This window comes from Herpailurus yagouaroundi, unplaced genomic scaffold (assembly GCF_014898765.1).
Source record: "Herpailurus yagouaroundi ecotype Mexico unplaced genomic scaffold, PumYag 100, whole genome shotgun sequence".
Lineage (NCBI taxonomy): Eukaryota > Metazoa > Chordata > Mammalia > Carnivora > Felidae > Herpailurus > Herpailurus yagouaroundi.
Window position 1 is genome coordinate 51,171,177 of NW_024412391.1, and position 16,885 is coordinate 51,188,061.

Consider the following 16,885-nt stretch of genomic DNA (forward strand, 5'->3'; position numbering starts at 1 on the left):
AATTCTAAATGGAAATGTAATTGAGGAAAAAGCCAGAAGCCTATATAAGTACCCCATAAAGTAACAGGTGGCATAAGGCTTGTTTGTTTTAGAGATGTAAAGAATTAGAGGCTGTTCCTTAAAGTCAAGATTAGCTGATATAGAAATAAAATGCTTTTGCTCACATGAATCTCTCCAGTGCTTAACCCATGAACTATCAACACCATCCAGAGTTACTATTTTAATTATGCATATTCAGGTAAGTCCATGGTTAATGTTTCCTTAGAAATGGTGTAGTGTGGAGTGTATTTTATTGGCACTTATTGTAAAAGCATTTATAAAGGACTTCAGTGGTTTATTTATACTATCATTACACATCTGGGGAGGTTCCTTATATTTTTCAGTTTTATGTCGCTGATTTTTTATGGAGGTAATTATAAGGTAGAGTGATATTTTCAGATTTTTATTTACTAAAGATGATGGGATAAATTTTGTAGAAATAGCTAGGTTTTATGGCACACTTACGGTGTAAAAACAATTGTTAAATAAAATTGGTGATTAAGATTTGAATATTTGTAGCTATGTTACACATTATGTATTCAAGTGCTAGACTTCATATGTAGAATTTTAAAAATGTGTATCAAGATTTCATTTCTACAATTAAATTCACAGTTTTGAAGGAATATAATAACAACCAAAATAAAGACAATTCCATTCAAATATGATGTTTTACATAAAGTTGGCGGAAAAACTGCTATCTCAGTCTCAATATCTAAGATGGATTAACACCTAGACAGCCATCCAGCATGATGTTAAATAATAGCTTGTTGATGAACATCAGTTGTAGAACACATGTAGCCCAGATGTCAACTGGTGTCTGCTTATGACTTAAGATCTCAACTAGATTATTTGACTGCTCATTCATTCCATGTCCTTTAGATGAGTAATACCTTCCCAAACCTCTGGTCTTTCTGAGCAGCTGCTTCCACTGAATGAACTCAGTTTTGGATTATCTGAATATTCAGAGTGCTCTGTACCTGCCTACAATGCTTCAACCCAGATGGAGAATCCAGAACATTCTGTAATTTCTAACAAGTCAAAACAAAAGCCACTCATTCAAAATATGGGTCTGTCCTGTAAACTTTCCTGAAGATAATGAAGCAGTTTGCCTCAAGGGAGGGAAGATTTTCTATTACAACCATGTAGATGACTTCAAAGAGAAAATTAGACACAAACTTTTTTTAAAGGCTCCATCTGCCTATTTCTCAGAAATCACTCCATTAAATGCACGTCTCTTTTCCCAACCATAGGAAATTGGGAGATTTGGGAAGAGTTCAGCAGAGTGATTCTGACTTGGGCTGTGGTTTCAAGTAGACAGTAACTAGGGCTGCAACAGGTGGGACTGGCTATACATTTCTCTCTTCATGTCGTCTCAGGGTTTCCCCATGTGACCTCTCCACAGAGGCCAGTTTGTACTTCCTCACAGCATGGCAGCCTCTGAGAAACTGAACTGCTTACATAGTAGCTTAGGCTTTCACAGCGAACATTCAAGACATCAAGGCAGAACCTGCACTGCCTGTTAAGACTAGTCTCAGAAGTCACAGAGGGTCACTTCCATGTAGTCACAAGTCCATCTAAGCTCAAGATCAAGTAAAAGACTCCCTTCTCAAAATCACATATAAAATCAAAGCATGGGATAGGACATACTGTGGCCATGTTTAGAAAACACAGATCTGCCACATATGTTTAATTATTTATCCTCAATTCTTACCCAGTTCTTTTTAACATACAGTACGAAAAGTAACAGTTACATATAAATGCATTAATCTAACGTTTTCTTACTATTATGAGTACTGTTCTTTCAGTCACTAATGGAATGTTTAAAGATCTGTAAAACAAACAAAAATGCATGTATTTTACAAAATTAATAGCATCATTAACCTGTCTACAGGGTAAGACTAATTCAGCTGCTACAGCTTTAATTAAAAGCATGTCAATGCCACTAAGTGTATAGAATCTAGAATTAGATTCTATTAGAAGAGGATAATGGTCTAAATCCCCCTGTAAACTCTGTGCCCTGAGGAAGGTGTTTAAACTTTCTGGCCCTTTTGGTTTGAGCCTCAATAAAATGTTTTTTAATTTTTTTTTTCAACGTTTATTTATTTTTGGGACAGAGAGAGACAGAGCATGAACGGGGGAGGGGCAGAGAGAGAGGGAGTCACAGAATCAGAAGCAGGCTCCAGGCTCCGAGCCATCAGCCCAGAGCCTGACGCGGGGCTCGAACTCACGGACCGCGAGATCGTGACCTGGCTGAAGTCGGACGCTTAACCGACTGTGCCACCCAGGCGCCCCTAAAATGTTGTTTTAAATAAATTTATAATGTTTTCTCTTTCCTTGACTGCATATAGGTATCATTATATCTTTTATAGATGATCCAATAAAGCTCTAAGAGATAAAGTATCTGTCCAAAATTGAAAATCACTGTCAAAGTTAAGACCGAAACTGAGTTCCAAGTTCACTACTCCCAACCATGCAACCTACTTGATCAATACAACAAAATACCAACAGGTGAATGCATTATTATATCTGGAATAAAATTAGAGTGGCTACAAAATTGAATGCAATTTTCCATCTGCTTTATTGATAAAGTCACTAATTACTACATTTCAACCATACTGAAAATACAGTCAACTCAGGCCAATTTTTCTCATCTGAATTTGCCAAGATTTGTGTCTAAAGAATGCCAGCAGACACATCTGTCTTTGTATATGCCAAACTAGACTGACACAATCCACCCTATTGTATTTTGGGCACACTCCAATGGCTGCTCTACCTGTACATTTAATCTGTTCACACCCACAGTCTGAGAGTAATGCACATTTGTTTACAGAGTGTACTAATTGCAGTTATTATGTTAACATATTTGGATGATGATGTACTAATACACATGTAAAAATATGCTCAAATGCCAAAAAAGTAACAAGTTTGCATGCATCTGGCAACTTCTGATACATTGGCTTTCTTAAATCAAGAATGAGAAGGGAAATCCTTTGGATATGATTTAACAATTGCATTGCACACTATTTCTTTCCTTCTTATTTAAAAAAAAAAAAGTTTGTTTATTGGTTTTTTAGTGCCAGGTGTTTATTTTCCCCACACAGTGAGATTGCTCACATATACAACACACACAGGCGCTGGCACCATGGGAGAGAAGAGCACCCCTGGCCTCTGTGGGGAGAACAGGACTTTCTCTCAGCTCTTTGTCTCATGGCACAAGATGGGGGAGGAGAATGGCTTCTCTCTCCTACCCTCACTGGGGACTGAGGAGACCCATGAACAAATTCCACACCTTCCACCTCTCAGCCAAGGAGGAGCCACCTTGGTGACATGTTTAGTTCCAAACATGACAGTAGGTGGAAAAGGGACTGGCCTGGTCCCAACCATTATAGGGTAAGATGTAAATGATAAGGAAGGGGTATAGTCTGGCCACGAAGGGGGCGGGTGACACCATCAGAAGCATGTTCGGGGTGGAGATGTGTGGGAGGTAGGAGCACAGTCACTGGGCTTCTGAGCTACCTACTCCCTGGCTTATCAGGAAAAGGAGGGGAGATGGATGGGCTTATTGTTTGGCATTGATGATATCCACAAACTTGGGCTTGAGGAAAGCCCCATCCACGAGGAAGCCATCCACATCAGGCTGGCTTGCTAGCTCCTTGCAGGTTGCCCCAGTCACAGAACCTCCATAGATGCTACGGGTACTCTGAGCCACTGCACCAGAGACATTAGACGTCAGCCATCCCTGGAGCTTTTCTTGTACTTCCTGAGCTTGTTGGGGTTGCAGTCTTGCCAATACCAATGACACATATAGGCTCATAGGCTCCAGTCAGTCCTTCACATTATCTGTGATGATCTTGGTTTGCTCAAAAACGACCTTCTCAGTGATGCCAGCTTCCCTCTCATCTAGTTTCTCCCCCATGCAGGGGTTTACTCCAAGTCCCTCTGCCAGGGCAGGGGCCACTTTCTGTCCAATCAGCTCATCTGACTTCCCAAAGACACGCCTTCTTTCCCAGTGCCCCGGGACTACCCACGTGGCTCCACAGTCTTTGATCATGGCAGGGCTGATCTCCCCAGTAAAGGCTGCGTTAGGCACTTTGTAGCAGTTCTGCACAGCCACAGCAATCTTGGGATCTAGCTTCTGTCGGACAAAGTCGATTAGGCAGTTGGCGGGGGGCGGCACAAACCACTTCGATGTCATGTCAGCCAGCACCATGGTCGTGTTCGGAGTGGTGATGAGTTCCTCCAGGTTCTTCTTCTGCCCATAGATCTTCCTGTCCCCCTCCACATGCTCCCCTCCCCACGAAGAACTTCCTCGAGGGCACCGTGGCGCTGGAGTTGACACATGGAAGGTGTATCACCCTAAAAAATAACTTTTGAGATCTATCACCTATGCACTTCATTCCAAGGGCAGAGCTATGTACATTAAAGCTCTTTCTTGAAACAATTTGCATGGACTATTCCATGTAATTATGAAATTCTTAATTATACTGAGAATTTTCTAGGAAGAAAAAAAGTAGCTATCAACACTAACCCGGAGAAAAACAGAAAACTTGAATAGACCATCAACCATGGAGAAATTTGCAAAAAGTATTGACTAATCATTTTTACAAAAGACTGCAAAGACAGATAGTTTTACTAGTGACCTCTTCAGAAATGCAAGAAACCTTTCATGTTTTGTCATAAAATTCTCTTAGGCTTTCTCAGTATATAAGCATACCTTCAAATATTAAATTGGATTTTCCTTTTTAAAAAAGGTAGTCTAGATAATCATTAAAAATAGGGTTACCGGAGTCGGACCTGTTTTTGCATGCCAGCTCTACCATATATAAGATGTATAATTGACCTCTCCAAGTCACAGTCTCTTCATCAGCAAAATTAGAATAATAGCAATAATGGATTTCTAATAGCACCTGACGTATGGTAAATGTCATTAGATATCAAATAATATTATTGCTCATAACAATACTCATAAACATAATTATTGCTTTATTGGATATTCTGAACAATTCTAAAAGACACAGAATGGAAATAAAAGGTATAAGTAGAAAAGATTAAGTGACTGTTATTATTAACCAGTGCACAATTTACATAACTGGAATTCCAAGAGAACTGCAAATTTCTTCAAATTATCATAGATTAGAAAAGTAGCCAGGTATAAGACAAATAAATAAAAACAATAGTTATCCTTAATAAGTCAGAATAATTATTATAAAAGTATTTCATTTGTGGAGTACCTGGGTGGCTCAGTTGGTTAAGACTCTGACTCCTGATTTCAGCTCAGTCATGATCTCATTGTTTGTGAGTATGAGCCCCCCATGGGGCTCTGCACAGAGCCTGCTTGGGATTCTCTCTCTCTCCCTCTCTCTCCCTCTCTCTCCCTCTCTCTCTCTCCCTCTCTCTCTCTCTCTCTCTCTTTCTCTCTCTCTCCCTCTCTCTCCCTCTACCTACCTCTCTCTCCCTCTCTTTTTCCCTCCCTCTCTGCCCTGCCTCTGCTCATGCACTCTCTCTCTCTTTCAAAAAATAAACAAACATTAAAAAATATATTTCACTTGTATATGCAGCAAAATTTTCCTGGAAGAATAAATGGAAGAATATATATACAACAAATTTGGAAAGAAGAAGAAAGGGAAATTGATAAAGTTGTCATGAGAACTGACAGAAACCAATATGTCAGAAAATCTTTGTCTGGAAATATACACATTCAAACACACTTATGAGTTTAATATATGACAAAGAAAACATTGTAAATCAATAGTAAAAGGATAGAACACTAATACTTGTTAGGAAAGCTATTTGGGAAATAATCGAGTTAGGTCTTCATCTATGTAATGACCACATGCCTACTGGTTGTGTCTGCAGCTCAAAATATTACCCCTTCCCCGGTAACTACCCTTCCCCTGATTCTTTGATAACGAATTTGATCCAGAGAATGGACTCTTAAAAGCCAGGGTTCATCCAATGTGACCTCATTTCAGGGCAACATTAAGCACCATATCCAAACTAGAGAAACAGGGCCGTTTTAGTGGAATTTGGACTGGAAGTGAAGATTTAGTCTTTGTCTGTATTGTTGGATGGTTCCCGCTGGGACAAGGAAGTAGAGAAAACAAATGGGAAGGATGAGGAAATGGAATGAGGGCATAGGCCAGAGATGAAAAAGAATGGAATCCCAACAGCGTGCCCATCCCGGTTCCCTGTCTCTCCCCAACGTGTGACTGCATCCCAAACATGGTTCCGTGAAACATCCCTGTATTCATTAGAAGCAACCTAACCTTTGAAAGCTTCACAATTCTTGTGACTTTCATCCAAACTATTCCTAAATAAAATTACTTTATCTACCAAAATAAATCCCAAATGAAATATACACTAAATTTTAAAATGAAGCATAAGGCAACTATAAAAGTGTTCATCTTTAGAAGGTAAAGAACATTCTAAACGTAAAAGATCCATAACAACAAAAAAAACTACATACTTAGTATTTCATACATATGTAGCATTAGTATGATTACAATCAAATAATGAAAACATCTGCAACATATATGGCACAAATATACAAATGATTTATGAATATTTTCATGTAAAAAGCGCTTTAAAATATGAAGAAATATACTAACACCCTAAATTAAAAGCAGGCAAATCAGAGAACAGACAAATCACAGGAGAAATATAAAAGATCATTAAACACGTGAAAAATATTCTAGAAGTGAAAAGGAATGTTTTCACACTTAAAATGCATATTACTTGTGTCAATATTGATACACAGAAATAAGTACTCCATGGCTCACAGTGCTGTCAGAAAGTAAATCGCAAGATGTATTAAAGACCTTCACATATGAAGCCAGTGTACTAAATCATAAATCAGCACGTCTGCTTACAAGGGCAGAAACCCAACTCAAAATGCTGTCATGAGAAAACGGATGGATTGGCTCACATAGGTAAAAATCCCAGCAGTGCTCATATGGAATCCCCCTGCTCAACCATGCATTATGAATCTCTTTCCATGTCCAGTATGCTTTCAACTGTTATGGCTTTTCTTTTTTTTCCTGAGGCAGGCCTTCCCTCAAGGTGAAAGATGGCAACCTGCCCTTGAGACTCCATGTTGTGCTGCCTCACTGAGCCGGCAGAAAGAGGACCTGAACTTCCCAATAGTTTACTGTAAAATCCCAAGATTATACCTCACTATATTTTACTGGCATGACTTGGGCCACATGCTCCCCCTGTGAAACAATCACTTTGATGAGGAAACAGGTTCAACTTCTTGGGACAAGGGCTGGATATGGGATTCACCCTGTGTGAATCAGGGCTTGACTGGCAGGGACAGAGATTAGGAAAGGTAGTTTACAAAGGAAAATCCAGATGCTATTTCTAAGAGAAGCAAGATGGATGTTGTAGACACATGATAACAGATGTCAATACATACCCCATACATACAATTTTAACTTCTACTAATCTAGTCTAAAAACATAATGAGAAAGAAAGAGAAGATTGTGTTAGGCATTTTTAAATAACAGCTGTATTTCTTATAGTAGAAAAATGAAAACTATAGTAGAAAAATGACTACATAAATTACAGTATAAGTATGTTATCATACAAAAGAGATAAAGTTACATATAGCTATCACATCTAATAGGGAGGGAAGGAAGGAACGCCGAGGGTTTTGAGACATTTGGGCTTAAGATAGATATTTTGGAGCAATTCGTATATAAACCCAAGACATGAAGACAAGACAATACAATAGATGTATTATTTAAATATATAACTCTATGTAGTTTTATAAAAAATACTTTTTATTTTATTTACTTTATGTACTTTATGTATTTATTTACTTTATGTATGTATTGATTTTATGTAAAGTATAATGTAGACAAGGCAACCATGGGGCAAACACAATAGTATAAAAAAGTAGAATAAAAATCTATATACAGAACATAATACCAGTTTTGTACATATTTGTATTTTCCCAGGGGAAGAAAAACTGAAAGGAAACAGACCATAATGACAATCTAGTGTGGTAGAATTTGGGGAATTTTCTATAGACACATATACTAGCTTTTATCAGGTAAAAACTCTGTTAAACAGTTACAAAATGCCAAAACTTGTTAGCTAATTATTTAGGTGCTCAGTACCTACTGTGCCTAGGCAGCCTGAAGTCATTAAATGCCTACATGCTAGTTAACCTCTGTACTACCTAAACCTGAGCATTGCTTGAAGACTTTGAACTTTAGTATCTACATCAGCAAAAGTGGGAATAAATTACATCTGCTTCACAAACTTCACATATTATTATGAAAAGCAAACAGCATAAGTCAAAGCACTTTTTAAATTATAAAGTGCTAAAAATACTGATAGCTACTAGTGCCTGATACATACAAGGCACTTAAATGTAAATTCTCTGCCCACTTTTCTTCTTATACCCTACCTATTCTCTCATTTGTAAAATGTGCATGGCATAAATAGTCAGAGAGGAGAGTTGAATCCCTCCTTCCTTCCAGTTTTCATTTTTCCATGAAAGCCAAATCTCTTTCACAGAGCAAGGCAGCAGATTATGCAGTACAAAGAGCCAAACCAGTAGCTTCACAGATCCAGTGCTTACTACCTGGGGCAAGCTGGGCAGGTGTGACAGCACACAGTACTGCTCCACCTGTGGCTCAGAAGGTAGTTAGGCATACATAAAGGACCAGTGGGACTTTAGAGCCTCCAACATACCTCTTTCCAACTGGCTCCCCTAAGAAAATTGGGAAACTTAAACACAATGGATTTCATATGGAGTCATAGTGAGCGTATACACTACCTGTACACATTGCCAAATATTCAAGTTTAACTCAGTAAGAAGTGGGCCAAGGAATGATAAAAGAAACTACTTGAGAAAGCCATAGGACCTTCTAAATTTAAAAACTGTGACATTCCCTCTTTTGTCATAAAATTCAGCCTATCCCTATGACTCTGCCCCACTCCTGACCACCTAAATTCGGCCCCTCCCTTTTTCTGCAGCCTCTGGGGAAGTATATGCAGAATGCAAGTTCACCAGCGCCCACACTTCCCTTGCTCTGGCCTTGACCCTGTGGCAATTCTTCAAGACTTAAGACAAGAGCCTGTTTCTTTACCCAAATTACTACAGCCTGCTTAAAATGTTGGGCAGCTGAGAATGTAGCCTGTCCCCACAGGGTAGGAATGTATTAACCACCCTATAAAAGTTATTTTTAAAGTTTTATTTAAGGAACAGCAGCTGGAGAATAAAGAAAAGAAAGGCAAAACACAATTCCTTTATACCCAGGCTGCAATCCCTCCTACACCAATCTCCCATGGTTCTCTGTGGGAATTGCATCCATGAAAATGCTTTAAGCTTGACCTCCAAAACTGGAAATCAGAGAATCTAAAAATAAAACAAACAGGAAATGCAAAACAACCCTGTTTGATCAGACCCTTGTGGGTGCCTTGCTTAATTATATTAGGTAAGTTTGACAACAGGCTTGGAATTCTTTCATTGGATTTGGAGGGAATTACCAAAAAATTAAAAAGATATTAAAATACTATCATATATAACGAGCTCACTGCCATTTGGAAATTGTTTCTAATCAACAAGCTGTAGATGTTAACAATGAATATTTTCCAGGAGTTCATATCCTATCGATGAGAGAATAATCATTTGAGTAAAAGGGAAAAGAAATTTAGCAAACTACAAAGCCATGAAATAAATAAATACTAATGCAGTCTATATTTCATTAATCTCTAAATTGTGATAAAAACAATTCTGCCTCTCATTGCCTTTTTACTAATACTGCATTTGCAATATATGGTTGCTGTATTTGTTTGTTTAAAAAAAAATGCACTGCCAGTTTGCAATTCACCTCAATACAATAAGATTTATTGAAAGCACCTACTGTGCATAAAAGACAGTTTCTACCTCAAGGAACTTACACAATCACAGAAGGAAAATATATATGTGCACACAGGAAAATAAATACACAAGATGGAAAGTGCTATGAGCTGAGAATGGGAAAAAAATCACATCCAATCAAGGGTTCCAGAAAAGGTCCACTGGAGATCACCGCGAAGAATGGGTAGAATTCTAACAGAATAGGAGAGAATAGTATAAGCAAGGGCAACAGTAGGAAAGGAGTGTGCATGTCTAGAAAACAATAAGTAATCTCTCAGCAGCATGAGACAGTGAACAAAGATTTCAGAGGAAAATGGGCTCCCAGCCTGATTCTACACTTGCTAGCTGTTTGACCTCTGGCAAGTTGCATAACTTCTCTAAGTCTCTGTTTCCTCCTATTTAAAACTGAGCTACCAGTATGTGTGCCTTGTGAGGAAGACCATGCATGTGAAACACTTATCATTTGAACATATAGCGAATACTCAAAAAAATGTTTAAAACAAATAAGGAAAGAGATGGAAGGAGGGAGAGTGGGAAGAAAGGAAGAAGAGTAGGAAAGAGATAAAGAGGAAGGGGGAAAGAAGGAACGCCGAGGGTTTTGAGACATTTGGGCTTAAGATAGATACTTTGGAGCAATTCGTATATAAACCCAAGACATGAAGACAAATGTCAAAAACTAAACAAGGCAGAGGACAGAAGTACAGGGATACTTACTTTTTGTGGGTGGAAAGACAAAATGACATACGAGGTCACCATGCAATGGAATAAGGATAGAACAAAGGTCCAGATTTTGGTTCTACCAAAGTCTGTGTAACTTTGAAAAAATTGCTAGAACTTTTTGAGTGGAAAAATATCTTCCCCACAGAATTGTCCTGAAGAATGAAAGAGATAGGATGTATATAAAAATCACATAACACCATGCCTTGTACATAGCTAACCATCTATAACTATTAGACCCCTCCTCACTTTCTTACTTGCCTCCCTTACAGAAAGGAAAAAGAACAACAAATTTAAAGAAAAAAAAAAAAACTGAAATAAGGGCATGACAGTGGCTCTAATGGAATAGAAGAGGAGAGAGAATAAGAAATGCTGTGAGGGTTATTGCATAGGCTTACCATTTATCCTAAGATTTCAGTTTCAGTAGAGGGTTTAGGTGGGAAAAATAGATTATAAATTGAAAACATTAAATTGGTGGTAAGGTCCATTTAGTGTGTTCCTACCTCATGTCAGGGTATTAAAGCAAAGATTTAAAAATAGTTTAACATGCATGGGAGTTAAGGTTAAGTGAATCCTATTGAATTTATTTAGGTATTTATTTTTATGGAATGGATAAAACGAAACCAAAAAGAAAATAGAAAGAAGAGGTACAGGATGAAGGCAAAATAAAAGGCATGTTTCATGGTGGCACATTGAATCTAGTACATTGTTAGTCTTCAGAAGGAGATACATCTCCTCTTGAGTCACAGGTGTTGTGTTTGGTGGAGACACAAATTTCTTTTTTTGTTGTTGTTAATGTTTGTTTATTTCAGGGAAGAGAGAATGACAGGGGATGAGCAACGGAGGGGCAGAGAGAGAGGGAGACACAGAATCCAAAGCAGGCTCCAGGCTCTGAGCTGTCAGCACAGAGCCCAATGCAAGCTTCGAATCCACGAGCTGTGAGATCATGACCTGGGCCGAAGTTGGACACTCAACCAACTGAGCCACCCAGGCACCCTGAGACACACAAATTTCTTGAGAGGGAGAGGATGACAGCCAAGAAAGGTCATACTAAAAGTGTCCACCTTCTGAGTAGGATTCCAGGAGTGACTCTTATGAATGCTTGATACCCTGGAAGTAGGATGTTATCAATAGCTAAGAGTCCCCAAGTACTAGTGAAAGGCCTGTGAAAATGACAGATTATGGGGTGTTAACAAAACACATGGAGACAGAACAAAGGTGATAGACCAAAAGGATTCTGAGTTGGTGGAATGACGTCTTAAAATATCCATGGGAAAAGATGATTTAGAGTTCAAAGACTGGATCTAAGAGTTCTCAATTTTGGTTGGGCCCTCCCTTGCTGGAGGGGTCAGAGCATTAACACAATTGGAAGATCTACAGTCGATGGTGACATTCTTCTCAGCTGAGGCCTCAGGGAGATGCTAACATCAAGTGATTGGAGAGAATACCAACTAACAAACTGGATATAGGGTGAAAGAGATGGCCCAAACTGAGGATACCAAAAGCAAATAGTGAATGCAAAGGAATGAGCCAGCATTCAGCGAGCCAGTGAAGTAAAACCCTAATGGGTAAGAAGCATTCCTGGGGACACGCTTGGAGGAAGAGTCAGTTGCACCACAGCAGGAAGGGAGGCCTACCAAAGAGGCAAAGTAGACTCAACAAAAACTTTTCTATGCTCTAAAGGGGCTGAAGTGGAATGAAGGAAAAGGGTTCAGGTAGGCAAAAAACTGTAAGATCAGAATGCTAGAAAGCTCACTGATAGACTTTATGAAGTCTCCAAAGATGGTAACTGATGCACAGTGGAGAAATTGTTTAACAGACTTAACAAAAAATAGATGTAAAAGAGCTAGCTTCCTGTGCACCTGGCTGCCTCAGAGGAGCATGTGACTCTTGATTTCTAGGTCATGAGTTTGAGTCCCAAGTTGGGTACGATGCCTACTTAGAAAACAAACAAAATTAAAATTAAAAAATAAAAGTAGTGCTTCAATAAACATTCTGATGTAAAAAAAAAAAAAGAATAACAAGGAGCTAGCTTCCAGAATTTGAAAAAACAAAAAAAAATGATCACAGAATAAAAATTATGTATGTATCTTTAATTATAATAGCATATTATATAATTATATACTATACAATATTAAAGGGCGGGCCTACGCCAGCCAACTCCATCTTGTTCTGTGTCCTCCACCTTGACCAGGGCCTCCTCCCCTTGAGTAACCTCCCACTCACCTGTTCAAACTTCCCGATCAAAACACACATGGCGACCTGCGTAACAGGACTCTGACCCTTCCCCAGCCAATCGGCTAAGGCCACAGCCATTGCCTCACCAACTGCCCCTAGACCCCAATAAAACCTTTGTGCTTTTGAAACTCGCTCTCTCTCCGATATCTCATGGCTGCATGGGTGCAGGTAGAAGATTGAGCTCGAGCTAGCTTGAATAAAGGCTCTTTGCTTTTGCATCAGATTCTGCTCCCTGGTGGTCTTTGGGGGATCACAATTCTGGGCATAACATAATATAGTTTGTATAACAGTGTTTCCCTATAGTTACTACTATATATCTATAAAATAATTAAGAAATAATGTTACTCTAAATTGCATAAATGAATGTAGTCCTATTTGAAGATGCTAACAGAAAATTAAATCTGGGGCACCTGATGGCTCAGTTGGTTGAGCGTCTGACTGGACTTTGGCTCAGGTCATAATCTCATGGTTTATGAGTCCGAGCCCCGCATCAGGCTCTGTGCTGACAGCTCGGGCCAGCTAGAGCCTGGATCGGATTCTCTGTCTCCCTGTCTCTTTGCCCCTCCCCCACTCACATCCTGTCTCTCTCTCTCTCTCAAAAATACATAAACATTAATTTTTTTTTAAAAAAAAGGAAGATAATTAAATGCTATAATTCCAAGGAAAACATTAATTTCAAACAATTTGTTTTAAAAATCTGAGTGAATTATTTTGATTAAAATTTATAAAGCAATTATTTAGATTTTCTAGAAACTAAAGAATGATTGCATCTATTTATTTATTTAAAGAAAGTAATTTGTTTTCCTAAATATGTAATGTCCACATGATATAGGCTGGAATTATTTTAAAAAATTGGGCAGTCTTACATTTGATAAATTGTACCAGGCAAAATGTGGATTATATAAATTATATAGCACACATACATTCAAAAATTAAGCTAGAACAATCAAAATGTTGTAAGATAATAACACTTGGAACACTGGCACATGATAAACTCATCTTATTTCCAATGTAGTTAATATTGAAGTGCTTACATTATTGTGTACATGTTTCTCTTCATCAACAAAGCAGCCACAGAACTGCAAATGACATGTTATAGGCATGTTGCACATGTATGCACATGTTGCACTATTTTGGATGTTACATCATCCAAAACTTAATAAATTCTTATAATTACTGAATCAAACACATCCTCTACATATTTACTTTTCACATCTAAGTGCTACTATTTATATACTAGAAACAACTTGCATGTTTCTATTAAGAATAGGCTCAATTTATTTTTTTAATTATTTTAAATTCTGCTGTTTAGATATGATCAATGGAAAAGAAATGTTACAAAACATCATGACAGAATATGTGCAGTGGAATTAGCAGAAAAGAACTAACGAGGGTAAAAACATTTGTTCAGTTTAAAAAGTAGAGTTGGGAAATAATACACATACTGATAGGCTCCAATAATTATCAAACACCAAATCTACACAGGAGAGGTAGACTGATAATTCAATGGGTCCAGAAGGTAAGAGATTCTATAAGGATACTACTAAAAAAAAGAAAGTCAATGATTTCTAATCCAGTGACAGGAAATAATTCCTTCTTGATCTGTTTTATCTTACTCTAACAAGGTGGTGAAAAAGCCACAAAGATACCAGAATACATAAGCAAAACCTGTCTCAGCTTTGGACATATTTCCACATGATATGAAGATCTTCACTGGAACCAAAAGAATTCTAACATACAATTATTAGGAGGCCTTTTTTCATGCTTCTTTCAACTCGACATTTGATATTAGCAATCACTCCCTAATTATGCAAACACTCTTTACTTCAGGGCACCATTCTTTTCTGTATTTATTTTTTTTAATAACTTGGTTTTTTTTTATTTTTTTAAACTTACATCCAAATTAGTTAGCATATAGTGCAACAGTGATTTCAGTAGATTCCTTACTGCCCCTTACCCATTTAGTCCATCCCCCCTCCCACAACCCCTCCAGTAACCCTCAGTTTGTTCTCCATATTTGTGAGTCTCTTCTGTTTTGTCCCCTTCCCTGTTTTTATATTATTTTTGTTTCCCTTCCCTTAGGTTCATCTTTTTTATCTCTTACAGTCCTCATATGAGTGAAGTCATATGATTTTTGTCTTTCTCTGGCTGACTAATTTCACTTAGCATAATACCCTCCAGTTCCATCCACGTAGTTACAAATGGCAAGATTTCATTCTTTTTGATTGCCCAGTAACGCATCTCTGGAGGCAAGGGAAACAAAAGCAAAAAGGAACTACTGGGACCTCATCAAAATAAAAAGCTTCTGCACAGCGAAGGAAACAATCAGCAAAACTAAAAGGCAACTGACAGAATGGGAGAAGATATTTCCAAATGACATATCAGATAAAGGGTTAGTATCCAAAATCTATAAAGAACTTATCAAACTCAACACCCAAAAAACAAATAATCCAGTGAAGAAATGGGCAGGAGACACGAATAGACACTTGTGTATTTCTTCACACAAATCTGACTCAATTTCCAAATTCTCTTTCCCTAGTTTTTCTTTTGGCTCCAATTATAACTCCTATATCTTGTCCAGTTTCCCCTTTTATTCATTCAACATACTGTATATTTATCCAGCTCCACTGTATGCCAGAAATTGCTCAAGGCACTAATATAAACAAAACATATTTAATCCTTGTTCTCGCGGTCTTGACATTCTAATGGGAGGGGGAGTGAAAATGAGCACAAACAAATAAACTAATATTAAGTCAAGGTAGTGAGTTGATATGTAGTGAGTTGATTGGCACCACCACTGCCAATAAAAAAAAAATACGTCCAAGTCTTAATCCCCAATACCTATGAGTATGACCTTACTGGAAAAAGGATCTTTGTAGATATAATTAAAAATCTCAAGATCAGATCATGATAGATTGCCCGGGGAGGGGGGGGGGGGGGGGGGGGGCTCAATCATATGACAGGTGTCTTTATGGGAAGAGTTTATATAATGAATTAAGTATGCACTGACCTGTTTTAACAGTGACATGATGGAAACAAACTTTTTGCAACACAATAAATGTAATTATAAGATAAATAAAAGAAAGTTTTTTGTTCAGCAAATAGCAGTATGCGAGGTCCATTACTGTAAGATGTGACAGAGTCTGATGATGCTCAGACTTAGCTCACTAGATTGTTTAGAGGAAAAGAAAGTTAAAACATGACATTTCATGGCATGGCCATTAAAAATGTGGATACCTGAATACTTACCACTCTTTCAGGTTATTTTAGTACTTTTGCCACAAAGATAAGATCTGTGAAGGAGACATATTAAGAAAATCTCATGCTCTCTCTTTTGAAAAGAGAATAAAAGGATGAAATTCTCCAAATACCTTGTTTCCCCCCATATTTACTAAATGAATGGGCCACAGCCTACAAAGGCAGGGCAATCAAGATCACTACAGAATCATGTGAAAGTAATTACTGCCACCTTGAGAAAAGAATGAATGACTTACAATCTGTGCCATGGTCTAGTTGGGAATACATCTAGATGTGGAAATAATAACAGTAATTATTTCCACAAGCAACAGTCTTTAAAACTGCACCACAGGTTCTGGTAAATTTATGGTATAGTTAGATTTGTGGTCCCCATTTATTTGTAATTGGTCAAAAACAGCAAGAGATTTTAATTATAAAAATCATCTCAAAGTGAAATGAAAATTACATTAGTGATATGGATAATTTGGCCACAACTTAGACTCTCTGTTGGTGTTTTGTTTTGTTTTGTTTCGTTTTTTAGTGAATGGGAGAAAATAAATGTTTGAAAAAGAGATAGCTATCACCACACAATCTTACTATTGGCTCTAAAGCCACCAGGACAGAGAGACAGAAAATTTGGGACTTCATCTTTTATTTCAAGGGCTCTATCTTATATCTTAGGATTCCAGGAATTCAATTTAGTTTTACTCACAACCTCATATGTTATTTTAAAAATTGCCGAAATTAAAAATAGTGGAAAGCTGATGGAAAATCTTTGTGGAT

General features: G+C 37.8%; 1 pseudogene; it reads right to left on the reverse strand.

Moving 5' to 3' along the window:
* Positions 1–3,105: 3,105 nt before the first annotated feature.
* On the reverse strand, positions 3,106–4,386 carry LOC121028653 (triosephosphate isomerase-like; annotated as a pseudogene).
* Positions 4,387–16,885: the final 12,499 nt, after the last annotated feature.